The 21,522-nt window shown below is 41.2% G+C and overlaps 1 protein-coding gene across 7 annotated transcripts in view; it reads left to right on the top strand.

Annotated features, from left to right (window-relative positions):
• The first annotated feature begins 453 nt into the window (after nucleotides 1–453).
• Nucleotides 454–21,522, top strand: part of Acvr1 (activin A receptor type 1) — a 127,425-nt gene continuing 106,356 nt past the window's right edge. For 2 of the 7 annotated variants that reach the window (XM_074070835.1, XM_074070829.1), the window contains exon 1: nucleotides 454–556. The gene's annotated coding sequence lies outside the window, so the exon portion shown is untranslated. Of the gene's footprint in view, nucleotides 557–8,721; nucleotides 8,809–14,097; nucleotides 14,204–21,522 lie in introns of all 7 variants that reach the window. The other 5 variants (XM_074070832.1, XM_074070828.1, XM_074070836.1 and 2 more) reach the window with 5 other exon arrangements.

The following is a 21,522-nucleotide window of genomic DNA, read 5'->3' as shown; positions in this document are numbered from 1 at the left end:
GCAGCCTCCCCTCGGCGCTGGGGGAACTTTGCGACTCTCTGTGACCGTCCCCTCCCGCCCCTCCCCAACGCCCCCGGGGCAACCCCAGCCGGCGCGCCCGGCCGGCCTGAGCCCCACGCCTCGGGAAGTTTATTCCGCCCGCCCTTCTCCCCTCCTCCTCCTCCTGCGCTCCACCCCGCCTCCTCCGTCTCTCCCTCCCTCCCCTGGCTCGTTCCCCCGGGTGGCTGTCGCTGTCGCTGCCGCTGCCAGCCTGCGCCTCGGCCAGCCGCGCCGGCCCCAGTGCTGCGAAGCCTCTGGCCTCCGCAGCGCGCCGCTGCAGCCACCGCCGCCGCCGCCGCCGCCGCCGCCGCCGCCCGGGGCCGCCCGCCCGCCTGCCTGTCCGCCCTCCGCCCCGCAGAGTTCCGGGCTCCCTCGCCGGCTGCACCGCCCCGCCCCGCCCCGCGCCCGCCGGGGCCGCCCGCCCCGCGCCGCCCCGAGTCGCGCCGACCTGCAGCGCCCGGCTGCTTCGCGCACTCCGCCTTCCTCGGCTCAGCCCCCGGCCGCGGCGGGACCAGAGGTGAGGGCAGGTCGTCCGCCGCGCTGCTGGAGCCGGGAGGACCCCGGGAGGAGGGAGCCTAGCGGGAGAAGAGGCAGGGATTGGGAGTGGGAGGGTGGGCGTCTGCGGAGCCTCCCTCTCGCTTTCATTCTTTCTCCCCCCAAGCTTGATCCCCTTTCGGTGGAGGAAGCAGCCGAGGAACAAAACTGTCTTGCTTTGGGCCTGAACTGCTTGCTGGTGGGATATGGGGGAGGGAGGGCAAGGCAGAGGCATGTAGCGGGGGTCTCAGGTTTGTACTCGTGTGTGTGTGTGTGTGTGTGTGTGTGCAGTGAACTCCTACAGGGTGTGCGTCTGTGACTTGTAAATGGATCTGGCCGCCTGGCCACCTGGCTCACCTTCCTAGCTGAGCTTCGTAGAGTAAAGAGAAGGGCGAGTCACCCCCACCCTCAAAATATCCATCCCTTCCAAGAGGAATTTTCTGTTGGAGAGACAGCCAATAAACTCTGCTCAACTCCCTCCTTCCCTCCCTCCGTTCTTCCTAGCTGCAGTTTCAAAAAGCTTCAAAGCCAGGAATGTGGGATTCATCTTCCGATCCCCAGAAGGCAAATGTGGTTACAGATGTTGCACGGTACTTTGCCAAGTTTAAAACCCTTCCTTCAACACTGTAACCAAAACAGTGAGGCTAGAACCTTGGGCGCGCTGGGGAGAATTGTGGGCCTCTGGGGCCACTGGATTCGATGACTTCCGTCGGGTTCTAGACTGGCTCTGCTTTGTCCAGTTTGTGCCAGACCCATCTCTCATCCTCTCCTCTTCCCCTCCTCCCCGCCGCCCCCCCCCCCCCCCGAGTTTCAACGCTCCTTGCATGGGAGAGGAGCTGCAGAGGAAGCTACTTGGAGAAGAAAACATTCCACTTTGTAGAAAAGAAAAAGTGTCGGCTAAAAAGTTGTCAGTAATTTGGCTTTTGGAGAGAGGTAGAAGGTAGTATAGTGCATTTGTTCTTTTCATTGAGCTTTTTCCTTTTTTTTTTTTTGGTGTGTGTGATAGGTATTAGATGGTGGGAAAAGGCTCTGGTTCCTATATATGTGTATATATATATATGTGTGTGTATATATATGTGTATATATGTATGTGTATATATATATGTGTGTATATATATATATATATATATATATATATATAAAAGAAGGCCCTTAAATTGACACATAACCCAGTGATTTTAAAGAATCCTGTCCCAGAGATGCAGACTGCTCTGACAGCACAAGGGAAGGCGGTGGCAAAAAATAGACACCACCTCCTTTTTCCTCCAAAAAAATTCTTCCTGGAAAGGTGGTGTTAAGAAATTTCAGAGATGGGCTGATCCAAGTGGCGGGCCTTAAATGGAAACACTATAGTATGTCCTGGCACTTGTCTCTGGAGGTGGGTTGCTGGCCAGAGGCCCAGGCTTAGGCAGCCAGCAGACACTAGACTTGTGCTGACCTCAGACACCAGCCTGGCCATGCAGCTTTACAGTGTACAGACTGCTTAAGTATGAAATATGGGCCTCACCCATATCACAGATGGGGACACTGCAGTCAGGAGGTTATTATCTGTCTGGGCAGGACTGGATCATTATCTTCTAAGATCAAATCACTTACTTTGTGATTCAGTTACTTTTGTTTTCTATCCTGGGATTAACAAATTGGTGTTGGATCATAGGATTTCTACTATTGCCCGTCTTGCAGATGCTCAAAGTTGGTGACTGATGTTGAGCTAGTTCTGGCTAGATGACAAAGATCAAGGACTGGGGTGGGCGTAGATTGAGTTCATGCTCTCCTTTTCCAGCTGCACTGCTGAGTTATACTTGAGATAGATTTTAAGTAAAACTTGATTTCTGTAGTAGTCTTACAACCTTTGCACCTTGGAAGAGAGTGATCATTTGAATCTGAATAAATTACTGGTTAGTGCTAAGAATGTTAAGGATGCAGAGCAAAGGTGCCATAATCAGGACCACAATGAATTTTGGGAGTAAGGAACTTAACTCAATTAATAATATTGTAATGATTTTTTTTTAAAGTAATGGTTTACGACATTTTCTTCCTGCAGCCATGCAAACGGTAATTAACTGAATCTGTAGAGTCTCCATGCCTCTGTCTTTCCCAAGGTTAGACTGAACTAGTCTTGATCATGCGAGGCTTCTCAGTAATTCTTAGGGTTGGAATGAGTAGTTTTGCCTTCTGGGGGTGGGAGGGACAGTACAGAAATGGATTTGAAAAATGATCCTGCTCTTCAAGGTCATAAGGTGAAGATGGAATCAGTGCTGGGACTGGGAACTGTTGTCTGTGGCTTGTTCTGTTGTTGGATACTTGTGTCTTCATTTATTTGTATGTGAAAAAATCTCATTCCCAACTTGTTAGAAATTATTGAGAAGTGAACTGTCAGTGGTGGCAAAATCCTTTGGTATATTTGTATGAATTTAATGACAGGATGACAGTGTGCCAGGTACTGTGCTCAGCTCTTTACCTGTGCTTTTCCAATTATATATTTATTTATTTATTATTTCACTCTACTTAAATGAGAAATCGACACTTGGGGCAAATTTAGGCATTGTAGTTGGGATTTGAGCCAGGGGTCTGTGGGACTCCAGAACCCATTTTCTGGGCCACTGTTGCCAAACTTCATTCATTCATATACTGTCTTTATGACTTTCCTGTGGCTAAGTCTCACTCTGTTAATAATATTTTTTTAAAAGTATCAGCTTACCTTTTTAAAGAAGACAATTACTATTTTAAAGAAGATAATAATTATTATTATTTAATGTATTTTCTTTTTTGGTGCTGGGGCTATAACCCAGGACCTCACACATGTTAGATAAGTGTTCGACCATTAAGCTACATCCCAGACCAAGACATTATCTTTTAAGAAGAATCAGTATCTTGTTGTCATACTTGGAAAGCCAACTCACTTGTTAGGAATAGGAGATAGTTATAATGATGCTTTCATACTTAATACTGAAACCTCAGATGAAGACAGTGATTACCTGGTATTCATGTGATGTAGGGACCTACAGTAAGGATGAAGGAGGTAGGCAGGTGATACAGTATTGGTGATGTTCTGGTTTTTGGATTGGGTGATGGGTTCATGGGTGCTGATTTTATTTTTAGTCTTTATAATTGCATTCTTTTTTTCTGTGATATAAAAAAATTAAATATGTAATCATTAACATAATGATTACTTGAGGAATATTTCTTTGCATTCTGCTGGCTGCAGACATAGCTTGGTGACTAACATGAAGGAAGCACACAAGAACTCTTGGCTGGTTGGCAAGACCCCAAATAATAAGTTTAAAGCAAGCTGATTATTTGCTATACTTGAGTAGGTTTGAACTATGTCCCCTTTTCTATTTTCTCTTCCTTACACTCTTATTTTCAATATTGTGACTAAAGTGATGGCATGGGCTGTGCTCGAGTTTCTCCTGAGCGCAATTATGGGAGACAGGGTTAGGTTGCAGCTGGCACTTTTCAACATCACCTTGTCTTATACAGAGAGTACTTGGGATGGGACAAGAATGCTGTCACAAAGTGTTAAAATGCTTCTGTCTTTTACCCAGTGGTAAAGTGACCAGTCAGAGCTGAAAGTGTGTTTAGGTGTTTAAGTCAGAACAGTGCCTGGATGAGATGTTAACACTGAACTGGTGAGGCTGGGAAATAAAGCCATCTGAGATTTTAATTAGAATCCACAGTCTCCTGTTTTATTTTCCAGGCAAGTATTGGGCACTGTGGCTTTATTCCTGGAAATGAGGATTTGGGATTGGGTTTCTTGGTACAGAATTCCTTCTTTGATCTTTTGGAGTGAAAACTGTGTGTGTGTGTGTGTGTGTGTGTGTGTGTTTCCCTGTGGTCAAGTCCAGCTCTCAGAAGATCCAAATGGAAGATTTAACTCTACTTTTTCAGCCAGAGACAGCTCTTGCTTGCCTTGCTTGTTTAAGAATCAGAAGTTCCAAAATAGAGTTTACCTGTTGGAAAGGACATTTAAGTGAGAGACTCCTTTTAAAAGAGCTTCATTAAGTTGATATGGTTGGCACATCCCTGCATTTGGTTCAGATGGGAGGTAGTTTTGACTCTCAAAATTAATAAGAGACCCCTCAAGGGAGGGAAAAAAAAGGGAGGCTGGGGATGTAGCTCAGTGGTAGGACATTTACCTAGCATGTGCGAGGCCATGAGTTCTTGTAAAGTTAAAGTCAGTACACTCGGCCCCTTCATATTCAAACTGACTGCTCAGTTGTATAGAGTAGTATGCCTGTGTTTTGCTAGGCAGTTCTAGAAATCTGAGCTTGTTTATAAGTGTAAAGGCCCTTATGTGATCCTGAGAGCTTTGTTTTCCAGAGCCACTAGTGCTTAGTTGTTTGATTTTGGGGTTTTCAGTCCGACCAACATTCCACACTTTGCTCATTAGGGTTGCTTCATTGTTTACCCTGGGTATTTGGCCTTTATTTCTGTGACTGGGAAAGTAACTTTAAATTTCACTGTGTCTAAATTCTGTGGAGGTACATGTAGTAGGTAAAAGTTGTTTTTTGGGGGAGGGTGAGGTGAGGGGTCCATCTTCAGCCCAGGTGTCCTGATGAATCTTTAAGAGGCCATCTCTCCATGCACCCTAAGATGGCACCATGGCTGCTGTGGCCCTCCTCTTTGCCCTTCCCCCACTGTTTTGGGAGAGCCAGATCTGTCAGTGCTTAGAGTAAGCTCATTGCCCACAACAGTGCTTCCCAGGTTTTGCTTTTGAAAGTCTCCTAACATTTTATCATCCTCACCCCTGATTCTGGGCCTTGATTGGTCTCTTCCAGGGCAAGGACTGTAAGTTACTCATTCTGCCATTTATTCATTGACACAATTCATTCCCTTTCACTAATTCAAAACCTTTCAAATTGTCTCACTGGGCTCCTTGAGGGCAGGGACTGTGTCTTAGTCATCTTTTGTGTATCTTTTGCACCTAACACAATGCATGGCCCAGACCACATTGCCAATAAATCATTTTTTAAATGCTGAATGAATGAATGGATAATTGCATGCTAGGGGAAGCAAAGGGTCACTGTCCTTTAGGGAATAGGAAAATCTCAATAAAGATACCAGTAACTAAGAATGAATGATTCCAGGGACCCTACGCATAGGTGGGAAGCAGAAACAGAAGATATTCTAGGTAGAAGGAACTCTATTTGTTATTCCTTTCTTTTTTTTTGAACCCAGAGCCTCACTCATGCTAAGCACATGTTCTAATACTGAGTTATACCCCCATCTTGATACCCCTTTCTTATGCTTAATTTCAAGTTGTACTTAGGGAATTCAACAAATATTTATTGTATTCTTTTCAATGTGTGCTTCCTTTTTTTTGTTTGTTTGTTTGTTTTTGTATTTAAAGGAGACACCTCCATTTGGCGGAAGAGCTCAACTCATTTTTTTTATTCAGTAGAGCAAAGATTCCCATGTAAACGTGTGTTTGGCTGGGACTCAAACACTTGGTGACTCCTTTCCTCCAATTTTTTCCTATGACATATGTTCCCAGACAGTTGACAGTGAAAACACGGAGTGGCAGGCAATGCTTGTGTCAGAGGTGAAGGAATGTGGAGGACTTCTTTGGAAAATGGGTGGAATCCAAACTAAACTCTTTTGTCCTTTTTAAGGCATAACTATATAGAACTTTCATCTTAGATACTTGGTGAGAAGCTGATTTGCTCATCAATGAAAGCCAAGATAGTTGCCATTACAAAAGATTTTTCTCTAGGTTTTGTTTCTTTTTTAGCCATGATAGAAGAATTATTGATTGATTCACTTAAAAAATAATCTTGAGTTTTAGGAGAAATGGACAAAAGTGATGAAGAAAGGTAGGGAGTGATGTTGGACAAAGCGGGATGTTGGAAGTGGGGATGATACTCCCTACTTGGAGTGAGTGGGTCCTGAGAAAAATGTGTGCTAAAAATCAACTTTACAAAAAGCCTTCTGGAACAGAGGGGATGGATTGAGATAATACTGTTAAGCAGAGTTCTGAGTCTACTATTGTGGCTATTGACCTGGCCAGAAATATAACGTGCTTGACTATTATCCTTCAGTCAAAGCTTACAAGCAAACATCACTAAGAAAACAGGAGCTCTTTTAGTTGTGTCTTTTGTTTTGATGCTAGGGACTTACACAGGACAGAATTATCCACAGGAATCGTCAGAAGGGAGGAAAAGGATAAGTGGTCATCTAGAATGACCCTCGCTTCTTTTTTGGGAAGGAAAATGCTAATGACAAATGTGTCAAATGATATTTTTCATGATTTTTGAACTTGAAGAACCTGACCTGGTGTGAGCAACAGGTGGTTGGAACAAATATCTTCTGTGTATGGCCCTGTAAAAAATGGAAAAGCTCAGTCTCTAGAGATACTTTACCTTAATGTAAATGTTGTTTCTGTGTTTTTGAAAAAGACTTTCACTCTCAGCAATGCATTTTCCATCATGACCTGGTGTACACATATACACATGCGTATTAGAAATAAAGCTGAGTTACAAGTTTCCCAAAACAATATTGTCACGCCTTCTAATTTCTATTCAATTTTTATTAAAAAATTCTGATCTCTATCTACTAAATTGATTTCAAAACTTGCTAATGTGTCCTAATCAGCAGTAAGAAAAAAAAACAGTTCTCTTCTAGGTATTGTGGAAATTAGCCTTAATTTGTTTATTGAATAGTTGCTAATGTGGATGAGAATTTTTTTCTTTTTGCCTGGGTTTCAGTCACTCTACAGAAAGCCTGAACTCCCCTGTCTCTCTTTTATAAAGAGAAATTCTTTTCTCTGTATAAGGGTCTTTGTTTCTCCAAATCAGATTAAAGTGACTAATATGTGCTTTGGATGAGATCCAAGACTGTATCTCCTTCGTCATCTAGATCCCAATCAACTCAAAGGTGGGACTGATTAATTTAAACTGGTGGCAGGGGCCCTTAACTCCCTGTTCATTGAGATTATATTTGAAAAGGATGGTGACTTTCAGTAATAAGGGGAAATCCAGGGTACCTGCCCATACCAGAGGGTGGGAAAGAGTTTCAGGTGAGTCATCATATGGTTCAGAAATGAAAAATGAAAGGTTAATAGGGATAGCTCTTTGCATTGAAAGTCATGAGCTAACTGGTATCATTGACCTCTTCAGTAAGATTTTCCTGCCTTCTTGCTCCTTCATCTTTTCCTCTCTTCGTTCTTCATTTATTGAGCATTTATTAAGTCTTCTGTACTTGGAGCTGGGCATGGAAAGCTCAGTAGAACCAACTTGAGAAGAATGATACATCTAACTGGCTCAGGACTGAGTATCATGGTCATGAGGTGTAGAGGGATAACAATCAACCAACACCTTTGAGGAAGTGGCTGTTTGACTAGCCTTTGAAAGTGGTTCCATTTTGGTGTTATTACTGAGATGGGTATCTGTGTGTGTGTGTAGGTTGTGGAACAGGCAACATTCCAAAAAGAAGGTATGGGGCAGGCAAATATGAGGTAGTTGCATTTTGTTCAGGAGTCAATGTGTTCAGAACATAGTTGCACAGGTTTTTAATCACTAGAATCATTGTGTGTGTCCTGAGATGCAGTGTCTTAGGGAGGCATGCAACACCTGAGACCACCAGAGGGAACAATAGGTTGTGTCTGTGCTCTGTGATGTGACTTGTCTGCATGGAGTATATCAAGATGAGAGCCAGAGAAGGAAGGCAAGAGGGAGATTTGGAGCCTCATTATGGTTTCCTTGGAATGTCAGTATGAAGGTTAAGATAATTCATGGAAAGCAGGCCCTAGTCCAGTCCTTACCTGCCTTATTTCATTTAATGGTCATGCCTACGCTTATTATTCCCATTTCACAGGAGAAACTGAGACCCACTAAGGGGATGTAACGTGTATAAAGTCATATACCTGAACTTTAACCCAGGCTCTAAATTCCCAGGTCACCATGCTTTACATAGAGGTAGAAAACTGGCAGCCCTGAGCACCTCAGAATTATGTTCTGTTTGATACTGTATTTAAAACATTGATAGCACCTTGACCTTATTCCTACAAGAAGCAATCCGAGCTGCCTGTGACCGTCTGTCTGAGGTGACACGTGTGCTGTGTTTGCCATAGCTCATCCTGTTTTCTCCCATACACTCAGGCCCAGAGCTAGTTGGTATTTATTGATTATTCTTGTACTGTTTTTTTAGGACCCTATCCTGCCTCAGTCCTCCTGGATGCTAACTGCATTGCCCTGTCACTGCATGAGCCTCAGTCCCCTGCTTTCTTGGCCACAGGTGATTTGTATAGTGGTGAGGGTGGGATGCCCAGGCGCCCGGAGAAAATGAGAATAGATGCAGTAAGGGTTTGGGCTTACTGCAACTGGAGATGTTGTAGAATCTGGTGAGCAAATCACTTTTGTGATGAGAGGGAGGGTGGGTGGGGTGTGTGCACACATAGCTGACTTTTGAAACCTGGATGACTGAGAGAATGGTGTTGATCTTAAAAAAAAATGGAAGTTGGTGAGAGAGACTGGTTTGGGATGGAATGGGTTGTTGGAAGTTCTAGTGGAAAAGGGAGATTGAAGAGGTTGGGTCCTGTGAGAAGGTAGGGATATGGTGGAGTAACCTGGAGATGAGGCTTTGGGGCTTTGACTTTCATTGGCGATTGAATCAGCCTGGGTGCTTGATGAGAGTGTGAACATGCCCTGGTGGGGCGGTCTCTTTGGAAATAATGAAGTAGACTGAGTCTACATGATAAAACAAGCCAACGACAATTAGTTCAGAGTCCCTTACTGACTTTTTGGGGTCAAGTGTCTTATCTCATAAATAAATCAGATGTTTTTCCCAGTAAGGAGCAAAATATCAGTCTCAACTTCTGAACATAGGGACTGATAAACATCTGCTCATAGAATCTAAGTCAGACTACTCTTTGATGGGTGACACCTGTAACTTACATGTATGCCTGTTTTACTGAGCCTTCCTTAGAATTAGTTTTAATGGTGTCTTTTTTTGTTTTTTTTTTGTATCACAGGTGATAGGAAAAGAGGTAACTGGAGTCCCAAGATGGGGAAAAATGTCAGAGGGTAATCTTTCTATCTCTCTGTCCCATCTCTCTCTCTCTCTCTCTCTCTCTCTCTTTCTCTTTTTCTTCTTCCTTGGGATTTTTTTTTAAAGCCAGTTTCAGAATGGAATGTCCTTTTCAAATTCAGATCTGAGTTTTTTCCTCTCTTGGCTTGTTTGCTTAGGAGTGCCTCCAAGTCATTGTTTCTTAATTAGCTGGGTCCATCTCAGCTGTGTCCTTCTCCCACTTGGTTCCCTTTTGATCCCCAAAGGTCTTATTGTTTTAGGGCACTCTCTGAACAGGTGGGGTGAATCTTTCTCAGATGTGGGTGTTGTGCATGGAAATCTTCCAGGAATGCAGATCTATGACTCCTTTTGGGGACATATAACTCTTACTTTCAAGATTTTAAGTTGGTGTTTTCACTTTTAATTACAGATAGTTTTATTTCATTACACATGTATGGGTTCTTATACATGTTTTTCTTTAGAAATCAAGTAATTTTATTAGGATACTTTTTGTTTTTATATGTTTATGTTATGAAAGGAATACATATACATTATGTGAAGGAAGTGAAAAGTAACTTTTGTCCTCTCGCCTTCTGTTTTCCCTTCTTGAAAGAAAAACATCATTAAGATGAATTGTTGGGGTTGGAATTTCAGCCCAATTGTCTATCACTTATCTAGCATGGGGGAAGGCCCTGCGTTCAATCCCCAGTAAAGAGGGGAGAGGAAAAAATCCAAATTGTTTATCTTCCCAGTAAGAATATTTACATTTGCAAACATCTACTGATACTTATTACAGATAGGGTCCCACTCTGTTGCCTTAGCAATCTTGCCTAATCCTTGCAAATAGCTGGCATTGCAGGTACTCACCACTGCCCTGACTACTGATAAGTTTTTGTATGTATATTTGTACCCTGTTGTACACATTTCAGTTCTGTACCTATTTTTTTTTTCATTTAACACTCTTTCTTGTCAAGTTTTTCCTATTAATATGAACAAAGTTGCTTTAAAAAAATTTTTTTGATTGTACTGGGGATTAAGCCCAGGACCTCACTCATGCTGGGCAAACGTAGGGAGAACATTCCATCTTTCTGGTCTCATTCTTTTATAAGCCATTCCATTTTGTCCATTGTGTACCATAATTTACTTAACAAGTCTTTTAGATTTTACTTTAGGTATCATTATGTATTACAGCATCGCAATGACAATGTTTACATATCCATAGTTTTGCTCTTTGTGGTTTCAGTTACCAGAGTCAATCTATAGTCTGAAAATATTAAATGGAAAAGCCCAGAAATAAGTAATTTATAAATTTTAAGTGAATTTTATTTACCATAGTATACTTATTCTACTTTTTAATTAGCTATTGTTAATCTTCTATTGTGCTTAATTTATAAGAGCTTTATCTTAGGTAAGTACATGTAGGAAAAAAACATACTTTCTATAGGGTTTGTTGCTATATGGTTTAAGGCTTCCACTGGGGGTCTTGGAACACTGTGGACAAGGGAGAACTATTGTATATCTGTGGATAGATCACGCTATCCATCTAACAATCTCCTGCATATGTGGGAGAGGTACTACAGATTAGAATTGCTGAATCAAATAGTATTTGCATTTTTAAATTTCATATAGGTTGTACCATGAATCAGGCTTTTCATTTGTGTTTGTGAAGCCATGTGGCATTGTGAGAATGAGAGCACAGGTGAACACTGGTTTGTTTTTGCTGTAGATCAGGTGTGTGGACCACCTGATCCATTTGTGGACAAATGGCATTTTCCTGTGGTGCTTTCCTTTCCTCATCTGTCACAAAGGGCTCAGACTTAGTTCTTTCTAAAGGTTAATAGATGGGGCTTGTTGATTTTCCTTTTTCCCTGTGCAAGGTTGAGTCTGTGAATAATTCTGGACTTAGTGAGTCTTATTAGCCACATCTTTACTCTGATTGTCTCAAAACACTGTGTCTGGTTTGTGTTTTATGTTAAAAACCTGATGGTCTTTTTTTTTTTTTTTTTAATATGGTGAGTAGTAAGTAAGCAGCTAGTGACTAAGAAACTTGTATAGTCAGCTTTTTATTATTGATCAAGAATAGAGACAATTGATTATAAGACTTAGGGAAAAAGTTTTACCTTAAAAATAGCTTTTTATAAAAGGCATTGGCTTGTGATATACAGTCTTTAAGAAATAGCAAAATTTTTTTATGACTTTGGAGTGAACCAGAACACATGCAGAAGGCTTTTGATTTCTTTTGAAGTATTTGGTAATATGAAGAAGGTAGGATAAGGTTTATTTGAAATTTTGGGGATTAATAGTGTATTTTAACCATCCTTGGATTTCATGGTGGCTACCAAATTAGATATATTTAGACATTTAAGCTCAAGCAAACAACATAATACAAAGTTCACGTTTACTCTCTGTACTACACTTTTTCTTTAGAATTACCTCCCTCCAAACCAAACAATGTATTTGGATTTTGTTTTCTTGAGGCAGGGTCTTGCTGTTTAGCCCAGCCTGGTCTCAAACCCACAATCCTCCTGCCTCAACCTCCCAAGTGCTGGTATTACAGGAATGCTTTACCATACTCAGCTGTATTTGGATTTTTCATTTGATAGACTTGGAAACTTTGGGTTGCTAATATAAATTTTTTTGCATAGTGTTTTAGCCCCTGGTTACTCATTTTTAAAAAGAAAGTGTTCACTAAATCTTTTTTTTTTTTGGTTTATTTTTTGAGATAGGGTTTCACTATGTAGTCCAGGTTAGCCTCAAACTTGCTGTTACCCAGGCTGGTCTTGAACCTGTAATTCTCCTGCCTCAGCCTACTGGGGGCTGGGACTATAGTCATGTGCTACCTAAATAGCCTAAGTCTAATTTTGTTTTATTTTTTTTTGTGGTACTAGGGTTTGAACTCAGGGCCTTACACTTGCTAGGTAGATGCTCTACCACTTGAGCCACTCCACCAGCCCAAGTCTTTTAAAGTATACAAATTTGTTCATCTAGCTGTAGATTAGCAAGAAAAAGAAAAAAAAAAAAGAACACAAGTTAAATATTCTACAGTAGAAGTTTTATTTATATGCATGAAACGGAATAATATGTAATCACTAAAAATACTATTTTACATGAATTTTCAGGAACAGATCTCTCTTTAAAAGTTATCTTCTCAAAGAAGTTCTCTTTTGGGGCTATTTCATCTTGTTAGATCCTTAATTCTTTCCTGTAAATTACATGTACTAAAATACCAAGGAGAAAAGGCACTATTTGGCACAGAGTGTATGTATAACCTGTACCTCGGATGCTGTCCTCTCCATGGGGATTTTGGGATGAATGACCACGAAGAGTACACATGATAAGATTAAGTGGAAAAAACAAGACACTAAAATCATAGTATAATTCCAATCATATATATAATGTAAAACTCTAAACATAAACATAAAATGTAGTTCTTTCCAGATTCATGGTTATTTATATACATAAGGATGTAGAGAAAAAAAAAAGACTAGTAGGAAATATACCAAAACATTAACAGCTACTGGCCTTGTGCTATGGTTTATGCATAATTTTGAAGAGACACATCTTTAAATACAAATTAGTAGAGTAAATATTGGAACATATGTCACCTCCATAATGTATTTTACTCTTTCAGCATTAAAGGTGGCCGTCTTACCTAAAATGATGTATCACAACCGTGACCTTTCTCCTCTCGCATAAAGTGTACTGTATCTCTGTAGTGTGACAGATTTTATATCTGTTTTAAGATTAAATTATGATCTGAGAGCTGCACTTTTGAGAAACTGGTTTTAATTTCACATCAGTTGAAGTTAAAGGGTAGTGGAAGTATATTAGATCTGGTTCAAGTGTCTGATTGTAATTATTGACACATTTTCAAATGCTCTCTTAAGTGTGATATGTTGCCCAGGATTTTGACAGCTGTGACTACATTAAACCTGCTAGAGAACTCTTTTCACAAAGGTTTGTTTAAACTTAGAATTGTCAAAAGGATTCTGGGTAAAGTAGATGAACATAGACTTTGAGGGGAAATGGTGGTTCATATTCCACTGTGCCTGTTGATTTTTAGTCTGTTAAATGTCAGTCCAAAGATTATCTGGGTTTACTTTTCATATCAAGAAACCTGGGAATTTTATTTTTTTGTGTAGTGCAAAAACAGTGTGATGATATTCTTTTGTGATTTGATTCTGCAGTGCTAATGTAGAGTGTACTTGTTTTTCCACATAACTCAAAATCCACAGACTTTATGTCTCATAATAGTCCTCTCCCACTGCCCCTCTCTTTTCCCAAGACAGGGTCTTGCTGGTGTTGAACTTACTGCTGGCTTGCAATCGCCATCATGCTAAGTCCTGGGTTTATATAGGCATGCCCCACTATGCTGGCCAGTCTTGTTTTTTCTTTTTCCTTTTCCTCCTTTTCTTCCTTTTTCCCTTGTGGTTCTGGGCAGCAAACTCAGATCCTTGTATGTGCAAAGCAGGTACTGTAGCTCTGGTCTACACTCCATGTTATTTCCTTTCTCTATAGGGTTATAGAGTATCTCCTATATGCCAGACACGGATGGTGTAGAACAAAAGACTACCAGAGAACTCAGCTTGGCATGGGTATAAATACAACTTGCCACGGCACAAGAGTAAGTACCACAGTGCAGCTCTTAATGTAGAATAAAGTTGGGAGGTGCACTTCTGTTTAAGAGGGCATCAGCATTGTCTTCCCAGGGAAGGAGCCCTTAGATTCTTGTAAGGGTTGAATAGGAAGGCATCAGGTACAAGCTTACAGGAAAGACAGCATCCTTTAAAACTAAGAGAAGAACCAGCTACTAAGTGTGGTGCTTGGATCAGAAGTGGTGACAGGGGAGCAGTCCCAGATGATCCCTAACTTAGCCTGCTCAGTAACATCACTAGAAATGTGGAGTCTCGGGCCTATGCTGAACCCTATGGAACCTGAGCCAGCTTTGCCACAGGAAAAGTAAAAGTTTGCACATCACTAGAATAGGGTACAGTGAAGGATGAAAGGTGACAGATGACCTGCTAAGGAGTTTTGATTTTTTTTTTTTAAGCCCCAGGTTGATAATGGAGAAGTAACATCAGATTTATCTTTTCCAAAAATTGCATGAAAGAACTCATAGGGCAACATTTACCAAGTCATACATTAGTGCTCCACAAAAAAAGGGTCCTCCAGTAAGTGTGAAAAATTAGGACATTAGATCCTTCTCTCAGACAATGTAAAATGTCCTTTGAAGGTGCTGAAAGGTCCTCATTGTGGAAAACCATTAACTTAATCACTTTTACTGAGATATCCTTGGTGTCCTACAAAGTTATACCACAGAGGAAGCCAGCACAGCCTTGCAGCTGTTAACACCCAGGCTTAGTGGATCGCATTCTGCTGAGCATATTTTGGGAAATGCTAGCACTGCTTCCCAAACTTCAGACACTTTGCCTTATTTGTGTTGGGAGGTCAGCTGTCTGGATTTGCCTGGGACTCGGGGTGTCCTGGGATGCTGGACTTTCAGTGTCAAAGTTCTGTCATTTATCAAACATATGACTTTGCTTTTTTTTTCCTTCGGGAGGGCTCAGCCTTTTTCCTTAGATATCTGCTTCAAGCACACCATAAGGGAAAGGTCCCTAAACTTGTCTGCATTCCTGTGCCCCACCCCATGAGGCTGTGATTTAATTGGTTTGGGACATAGGGTGGAATTTTTAAAAGGTTCCAGGTTACTCTAATGTATGAAAGTTGGTTCAGGCAATTATCCTTGTGAAAATATAGTCTTGATGTGCTGCTTGCAGATTTATTTTAATATGTGGTAGGAAAACCATTATCCATGAAGAAGGAAAGAGTTGAACACCACCTAGCTTGTTCAGCCTGTTGGGGACTACTAGCATCCACACTTTGGAAGCCCTAGGAGGAACAGTAGTCTGGGCAGGAAGTGAGGAGAGCTGAAGCTTATTTGGTGACAAATGTGGCTGGAGAGGATGGTGAGGCTTTCACGGCATTTTGGGAGGTTGTGCTGATGATCCGATCTGTAGGTAGGGGGATAGGAATCTTTGACAACTGCGAGGGAATGCTGGAAGATGACAGACTTAATATGACAAGTTGGGCTTGGGGGATGGGAAGGGCCCTGGGATGCTCGGGTGAGCAAAGTCAAAAGAAAAAGAATTAACAGAGGGAGCTGGGCACTCATGGCTCATGCCTGTAATCCTAGCTACTTGGGAGGCAGAGATGAGGAGGATCATCATTTGAAGCCAGCCCATGAGACCCTATCTTGAAAAAACCCAACACAAAACAGGGTTGGCAGAGTGGCTCAAGTGGTAAAATGCCTTCTTAGCAAGTCTAGCAAGAATGAGGCCCTACGTTCAAACCCCTGTACTGCTTAAAAAAAAAAAAAAAAAGGAAAAGAATAGAGGAAGGAGCTGTGCTGGACCATTGAGAGCCTGTCCTGGTCTAGGCAGCAGTGAAGTTCAAGCGGGGATCAGATTCTAAAGGGGAGAGGGTGACTCTGCCCTGGGGCCTGGGATGAGGGCCTGGAGAGGAGGTGTGGAGGGGGGTTGCTGAGAGCTCAGAGGTGGCTGATACCCTAAAGGATGGTCCAGGCAGGTACTCCTGTGACCTGATGGGCAAGAGTTCAAGACCGCAATTTGTGTTGGCTACTTGGGATGTCAGTAGTAATGTCTGTGTTAGTGCAGCATGATGGAGAAGTCAGGATATGGTGAGGGAGAGGGAGGAGATGGCAGGAGCAATTGACTTTTCCTAGAAGTTTTAACAGAAGAAAGAACTTTGGATGTTATGGTATCTTAGGAACTAAAATAAGGTTTGTTTGGGGAATAGTCATCTGGTTACTCCTGGAGGTTGTTTCAACCAGTAATAAAGACAAGGAATATTCAGATATTCTCAGAGGAATTGCCAGAGCTCTCTGGGGCTCCATAAAATCGCTTCACTTTCTAACATAGTCACTCACCTTTTTCTCTTCTTCCTCCCGAGCCTGCCTTATTTCCCTCCACAGAACAATCTCAAATTCTGAATTTATATGTTTATAAATGCCATTAAAGATTCTTTTTATGGTGATGATAAGGCAGTATGTGATTAAGAGTTCAACCTTTGTCCCAAAGTTGCTTAGGTCATGGCTAGGGAGGGCTTTGTAGCTTGACAAAGCAGCACCACACTTGGTGATCCTCTGCAGGAGACAGGGCAGAAAACAGCATTATTCTACTTTAAAGGGAAAAAAGCCCCTGAGGTTAAACACATTAAAGAGGACTTGCTGTTGATTAATGATTTAGTGCTGGGTCCAGGCTGGAACTCTAACTTCCTGGGATAGTACTTTTACCATTGTATTGGCAGGGAGGTGTGTCCTTTTCTCCAATTAGTTTATAAATTCCTGAGGGCAGAGACCACGGTTATTGTTGAATTGTTTATTGACTCATCTCCTGTTGCTTTAAGACCTTGGGTGGTGGTGGTAGTGGTGGGTAGAAAGCCCCTTGGCCCAAGCCTCCCACTTCCAAGATGCTTCTTATGTTGATGTTACCTTTGAACGATTAGAGTCCAGAAATACACCAACAGGACTGAAGAAGGCATCGTGTATTGTGTAGCTCTGAACTTGTGTCTCATACGTGGAGTGTGTAATTATCTTGGGATCGGGCTAATAGTATTGCTTTCAATGTTTTGTAAATGTTTAAAAAATACACAGTTTTTGTCATCCTGTTCTGGTTTTCTTTGTTCAGATGGCTCCCAAGTTACGATGGGATTATGTTCCAATGAACCCGTTGTAAATTGAGAATATTATGAGTATATAGGGCTTTTAATATACTTAAACTAGAGCACATCACAGGTTAGCTGTGCGTTATGCTTTGTTTACAGTTCTTTATACTTGTGATTGTGTGACTGAATGGGTGCTACCTACCCCTCACAGGGGAGAGATCAAAATTCACAATTCTAAGTATGGGAACTGTTACATGTATTACTTTCTCATTATTGTTAAGTAAAAAATCGTAAGTTGAACCATCATAAGTGGGGGATGGTCTGTTTTTTTAATGCCATAAATCATCTGTAGTGGAAGAGCCCCAAACTTCTCTGGACTTTTGGATCTTTGTAGAAGATGCTCTGATGAACTGTGTGGAGGGACACAGAGATGAATCAGTCTCTCACTAAGATCATACTGCAGGAAGGCTAATCTTGTTTTGTAACCCTTTGTAGGGCACACAATGGACACTCAATAAATACTTGCTATTTTGAATCAAGGGAGATGTTATTTTGTGTTACACATTTTCCATTTCATCACAGTAGACCACTGTCAAGTTTTTTTTTTTAATTATCTTTCCCATGAGTCATTAAAGACACAGTATTAGCATTTGGGGAAGGAGAATGATAAAAGTGAGTAAAGAAATGGAATCAGCAAGTTTTATGAGAGGTTTTGAATGAGAAGTTTTGAAGGGGTGGTGAACAGTTGAAAGCAGGAAAAGAGTTGCTCAGAGGAAGTGGAAATGTGTGGAGGTGCTTTTAGGAGAATACAACACCAAGAGATACGAGGATGGGAGAGAAGTAATGCAAATCTGATGTCTTGGAGGGCAATACCGAAAGTGTTTTCAACCTTATATTATATTTTACCCCTATTAATGGCTGATAGGGTATAATCTCTTTCATAGAGTCAAGTGAAGAATCTATAATTCGGTGTGCATTATTTCTTTGGGTGTCCAGGGCTGAGGAAGAAGAATAAAAACTTAACTCCTTTTCTTCTGTTTATATTAAAATTTTAGGTTACTGGTTCATTGTGAAGGAAGGAATGTCTTAGTCATCAAAGAGATTGAGGTGGATGAGTTAATGTTTGGTCATCAAAAAATATACTATTAGCATGTTTCTTTTGGGAAGAAAAAAGGGCAAAACATGAGTCAGAATATAAAGTCATTTCCCCTTCACTGGATTCAGCTACCCTCCTACTGAAGGATTATCTACTCAGCAAGTGAAACTGCAATGATAATGACTGCTGCCATTTGTAGTAAATTTCATAGAAGCCCTTTCCCCAAGGCCACCTATACTTGCTCTGACTTTTTTATTAATAGAAAGTTGGCCTTTCTGATTGGGGCACATGTGAGTTATTCACCTAGGGAAGATGCTTTAATCAATTTAAAACCTAAAAGGGTGAAGTGGAGAGGGGTGTAGCTCAAGTGGTAGAATGTACTTGCCTAGCAAGTGTAAGGCCTGAGTTTAAGCCCCATAATGCAAACAACAATAACAGCAAAACCCCAAACAATCTAAAAGTACCATCTGCAATTCTGACTGGGACAGTTTTTTCCTTTGTGAGGGGCCTGTCAGTTCATTGGCACATAGGGAAAATGTTAAGGTGCGCTAAGGTGAATCCATAATGTTGAAAGAGTATGAAGTTTGTTTTATGGGTGAAGATACTCTTGTGCATTTTGGGGTTTGCCAATTTTGTTGCAAAGAGCACATCGTTCTCTCCTTTATCTGTGCTCTTGTCCTTCAGTGATTTCCATGTGGTGGTGCATTTTGCTGAGGATTGAAACAATCACCATGGATTTGTGCATATCAAGGGAGATAACTGACTAGAAATATGTCTATGAGAGATGGCTGTGGAATGTTAGGAATAAAAATGTCTCAGTCTTTTTTTCTTTTATGGTCTATTCGATTAATGCATTTTCTTTTTGTTGCGTCTTTCTTTGACTCTTTTTTTTTTTTTCTGATGGTACTGGGATTTGAATCCAGGGCTTCATGCTTGCTGGGCAGGTGCTTGACCACTTGAGCCACTCCGTCAGCCCATCTCTTTCCAAATATGTGTTAGACTCTGTGCTGTTAGGTATTGGTAATACAAGGACCAAAACTACCATTCCTGGCTTCAGGATAATTCACAGCTTACTGAGGGAAGTACATGGATCAGTGATTGCATTAGAGTTTGGCAAGTACAGAAGGTGTACAGATCGTGAAACAGTGATCCAGAGGGAAATACCTAATCTGCTTTTGGGGGAAGGTTGTAGGAAAGGATCTGACCCAGGGAGGTGTTAAATACAGATTTTGAGGGCAAGTAGGAAGTTTATCTGGTAACTAGAAAGGGTATTTCTTTTTCTTTTCTTTCTTTCTTTTTTCTTTTTTTTTGTGGTACTGGGGTTTGAATTCAGGGCCTTAAAGTTGCAAAGTAAGCACTCTACCACTTGAGCCACTTTGGCAGCCTTTTTTTGTATCGTATGTTTTTTTGCGATAAGGGCTCACAAACTGTTGGGCTGGGCTGGCCTTAAACTGCTATCCTCCATTTCTCTGCCTCATGAGTAGCTGGGATTACAGGTGTGAGCCATCGGCAAGTGGCAGGAAGGATATTCTTGCATGGACAACCTTCTATGCAAAGGTAAAAGGAATAAGAAGAGCATGGTATGTGCTGGGAACTTCAGGTAGTTTGGTTGAGCTATAGTTAAGAATTTGCGGAATTGGTATGATACTAGGCTAGGGAAGGATCTATCACCAAAACTACTTATTGTATCCTGAACAATTAAGATCTTACTCCCACACTGTACTAGCTATTGGGGAAGTTTAGGCAGGAAAGAAGTCCGATAAAATTTAGATTTGGATTTTGGAATAATCACGAGCAGGAGTTTTGAGTATAATCTTTCAAATTTTTATCTACTCCAGGAATGGGGGGGCATGCCAATAACCCCAGGAGGATGGCCAGCCTGTAGGCCAGCCTGGGCTACATAGTGAGACCCTGTCTTAAAAAATAAGATAGAATGAAATAAGTAAAAATCTGTCCATCTGTGCTATGGATTAAATTGTGTCCCTCCCTCTCAATTTATGTTTGAAGCTCTAGCTCTCCATGTGACAGCATTTGAAGTTGGGGCCTTTAGGAAATTAGTTAGGTTTAGATGAAGTCGTGAGGTGGGCCCCGCTTGATGGGATTAGTATCTTATAAGTAGAGACATGAGGGGATATACTGTCTCTCCACCTTGTGAGGACACTGTAGAATGGCATCCTACTGTAAACCAGAAAGAGGGCCCTTGCTAGAACCTGACCATATTGGCACCTTGATTTTGGACTTTCAGCTTCCAGAACAGTTAGAAAATAAATTTCGGTTGTTGAAATTGTCTAGTCTGGTATTGTATGATGATACCCTGAGATGACCAATACAACTTATGATAGTAGTCTCACCTTATCCACTGGGGTATGTCCTAAAACCTGCACTGAATGCTTGAAATTATAGATAGTTCCAAACCCTACATGCCATGTTTTTTTTTCTTTTATCTTTTTTTTTTTGCCTCCCTATAAGCTCAATGTTTTTCTGGTACAATACATTGCTCTCAGTTGGAACTTGTTTTCTGTTCATACCTTCCACTCAACACTTAAGTCTTTTTTCCTTCTTAACTAAGCTTTTATACACTGTGTCTATAACTTTTACTATTTGAAGTGCAACAGCAAAACAAGCACAGATTTCTTCCTTCTTTACAATTTTGTGATAAAGGATTTGTTCTTACTACAGATCTAGCAACCTTAGCATAGTTTTTTTTCTAATTGAGAATGTTACCTTTTCACTTATAGGAAGCACTTTAAGGCTTCTGTTTGGCATATCCAAATTGCTAGCATCACTACTCTTGTGTTTTGGGTCCACAAGTAAAATAAGAGTTACTTGAACACAACTCTGTGGTGCTGATCAGAGTTTATCCGATAACTGAGATGTCAGTATGGTGTAAGATTTCATTACATTTCTCTGAACTGCATACAGTTCAAAGCTTGTGAATTATTTCTGTATTGTACTTTTTTTAAATTTAAGTTTTAGCAAGGACTTATTTTAGTATAGCAGGATAAAAGTAGGGAGGAAAAAGGGGAGAGAAAAAGCACTTCCTGACAGGGTGCATGGGTGGAAGGCAAGCTCTCAATGGTAGCTCTTCTGTGGATTTTATATGCTCTGGGCAGGGGAACTTACATCATTAAATTGTTACCCCCAATCATTAGAAAATGGTTCTG

This window comes from Castor canadensis, chromosome 4, assembly GCF_047511655.1.
Source record: "Castor canadensis chromosome 4, mCasCan1.hap1v2, whole genome shotgun sequence".
Taxonomy (NCBI): Eukaryota; Metazoa; Chordata; class Mammalia; order Rodentia; family Castoridae; genus Castor; species Castor canadensis.
Note: the sequence above shows the minus strand (reverse complement) of the source record. Positions and strands in the feature narration are given on the sequence as shown.